Raw genomic sequence first — 3,295 nt, forward strand, 5'->3', positions numbered from 1 at the left:
GAAAAAAGAATGGGAGAAATTGGAATCAGGAGGATGGTTAAGAAGATACAATGGATAGCAATAATAAAAACAGTTGGAATATTTAAAAAATTCTGAATGCGGAGATTAATGCACATAGGCTACACACACTAGCTGAGAATTGAACAAAACTGCAGCAGTAATAAAACAAATGGGAAACACCATATGGAACCAAGAGAACTGAAACTGATTAATTCTTAATTAAAACCTCTTTCCCAACAAAATGTCATTCCGGCATCAACTTACACCACCCGAAATAGTCAGGAAAGGTCGCCGAGAATTGAAAGACCGAGGAGAGACAGCAAAAACTAAGCTTTCATTGGATGAGTGCGAACAAAAACAAACAAACAAAAAGAAACAGATCTTGAGAGACTAATTGCTAGCTAACTTCCACAGATGACTACTGGCCATTTACAGCGAGAAGCCAATGGCAAGTGGCTGTTACGATAACGCAAATGCATTTGCAAAAGTTATCAGAAAAGCGGAACAGTACTGGAAATAGATTTTAGAGAAAATTCACAGAATATATATATATATATATATATATATATATATATATATATATATATATATATATATATATATATATTACTAACAGGGAAGGGCTTGCCTGGGCACGCTTAAATATGATATGATTATTTATCCAGATTTCGTATATATTATTATAAGGTTGTGGATTCAAAAGTATAAAAAAATAGTATTGCGGTGCGCTTAGAAAGAATCGAAACTGTGACATTCAAAGTTAGTTATATGACACGCGTATAAAGTGATTACAGTTTGAAAATTAAGAATAAACTAAGATAAATGTACAAAATGTATGACGATTTTTCAATTTTGATCCCTTCTTGACTTCTTAAAAACTATTTAACCGGTTAAGGATCCATAAAAGAACTGCCCGTAAAAAGGTAATAATTTGAGTCCCCTAACGCCGCTCTGCGACTTTTAGTTTCGTGGGAGATAAAGTATAAAAATATGGAGGGCGACAGATAGACATATATATGTATATATATATATATATATATATATATATATATATATATATATATATATATATATATATAAATTTGAATATGTTTTTAAAACTTTAAGTGTCAGGAAAATGATAAAATCATTTTTATGTTCTTTTGTTGGTGTTGTAAGTCCAATATTTCGCTAAAAATAGCCTCATCGTAGTTTTTTTTTCTTCATTTTGTTGTTATAGAGGAAGTAAGTCCTGGAGAAGAAATTTAAAAGTACGAGCTGTGCATTTTTGACATGTGCGTTCGCTCCAGTTTCGAGCAGGAATATGAAATAAGAAAATAGTTGTACACTATTTGAAGACCCTTCTCCAGGACTTACTTCCTATGAAGAAAAAAAAAAAACAAACAAAATAACTACGAACGGACTAACTTCCCTGATGGAGCAATTTTTAACGAAATATTGGACTTACAATACCAACAAAAGGACATAAAAATGATTTTATCATTTTCCTGACACTTAACGTTTAAAAAATATTCAAATTTCAATTCGAAACAAATGTCTTCAAATAATGTGCAACTATATATATATATATATATATATATATATATATATATATATATATATATATATATATATATATTCTGTATACTTTGCATAAACTCTATTAAGGACTGAGCTTTTTGTAAAAAAAAAAAACACACATCACCTGATGATGTCTCAAGTTATTAATAACTAGATGACTGAAACATACTCATGACTGTGGAGCTTTACCTTAATGTTTATGTAAAATAAAGAAAAAATAGATCTTACTCTACCCTGGCGTTGAGGACTCCTGTATAAAAACTGTTGAATTCATTAGGTGTTTTATACTTGAATCGTATTTACTGGTATAATGAATCAATATTTTTCATTATATGTGCTTTTTCCTTTTATGTAAAAACGGTTTTTAGCAGGTTACAGGTTGCGGAATTTTGTTCTCAAGCAAGTGGCGAGCTCTAGAAAGTATGCAAGTAAGTCCTGGTAAACATAAGATATTTCGAGATTCTAAGATTATAGACAAATAAAAAATAATAATCTCGTATTTTTAAATTATTTTTCATTTTAGTTTTGATGTCAAGATTGTGACGAAGCTACTTTGGAGTATGAATAGAAATTAACTATATATATATATATATATATATATATATATATATATATATATATATATATACATACACACACACACACACACACATATATATATATATATATATCATATGTAATATACTGCTGCTGGGTACACCGTGGACGTTCAGCGTGAATAGAGACCCCACGATATTATTATAAGCAATCGGGTAAATGTAGCGTCAGAATATATCTGGTTATTACGGTTTATCTCCAATATCCTTATAGGAATCTGTGGCATGCTTACATTGTATGGAAACCCCATTATTATGCTATTTTTAGCACGACCGATACTATCGAGTTACTTCAGACAAAATCGAAACCGAAACCAAAACTTATGAAGACATCCTGATAAAATTATTTATAGAAAAAAAATTAGAGGATTTAAGTGCCATCAGCTATAATCGAAACCGAAACCAAAACTTATGAAGAATTCTTGATAAAATTATTTATGACAAGAAATAGAAGAACATAAAAATTAAACGACCCGGATGTAAGCGTTACACACAAAAGGACACACACGCTATCGTATTAATATATAGATGATAAAGGTACTACAGTATCAATATATATATATATATATATATATATATATATATATATATATATATATATATAATGGAGCTAAATAAGGAATTCTGCCTTACTCACTCTTGGCCTTTTGGTCAAGATCAAAGTGTAGTATCTGTTCTTCAGATGCTGCACTTCCATTTCTTGTTCTCTTTCGGTGGAGGAGAAATCCTTCACGACTGAGACAATTTTTATTTTTGTACCTTTTCTCCATGTTAAAAAACGACCCTGGTGTCTAACTCTGTCCCGTGGGGAGGCATAGTAAATAGGTACAATAATGCTGGTTTTATTTTGATGTCTTTAACTGCTCCCCCCTAATTTGCTGATGAAGAAACTTTGTTTTTAATGGGCAAAACTTTTGTCAAATTATTAAATCACATTTTTAATTCACATTATGACTCGTTTTACTGTAAGACTGAAGGATCGGTCCAAAATTATGTACTTGTAAAAAAAGATTTTTAATTTTTTTTCATAATATTATTTTGTATTCCTGCACGTCACCAATTGAAAACGAATCATCAGTAAAAATCGAAACCGAAACCAAAACTTATGAAGAATTCTTGATAAAATTATTTTTTTAAAA

The 3,295-nt window shown here is 30.0% G+C and overlaps 1 pseudogene; it reads left to right on the plus strand.

Moving 5' to 3' along the window:
• Positions 1 to 2,787: 2,787 nt before the first annotated feature.
• On the plus strand, positions 2,788 to 3,012 carry LOC145259361 (U2 spliceosomal RNA; annotated as a pseudogene).
• The last annotated feature ends 283 nt before the right edge of the window (positions 3,013 to 3,295 follow it).

The sequence above is a fragment of the Euprymna scolopes genome, chromosome 34 (genome assembly GCF_053919585.1).
Source record: "Euprymna scolopes isolate OS-2025 chromosome 34, ASM5391958v1, whole genome shotgun sequence".
Classification (NCBI taxonomy): domain Eukaryota; kingdom Metazoa; phylum Mollusca; class Cephalopoda; order Sepiida; family Sepiolidae; genus Euprymna; species Euprymna scolopes.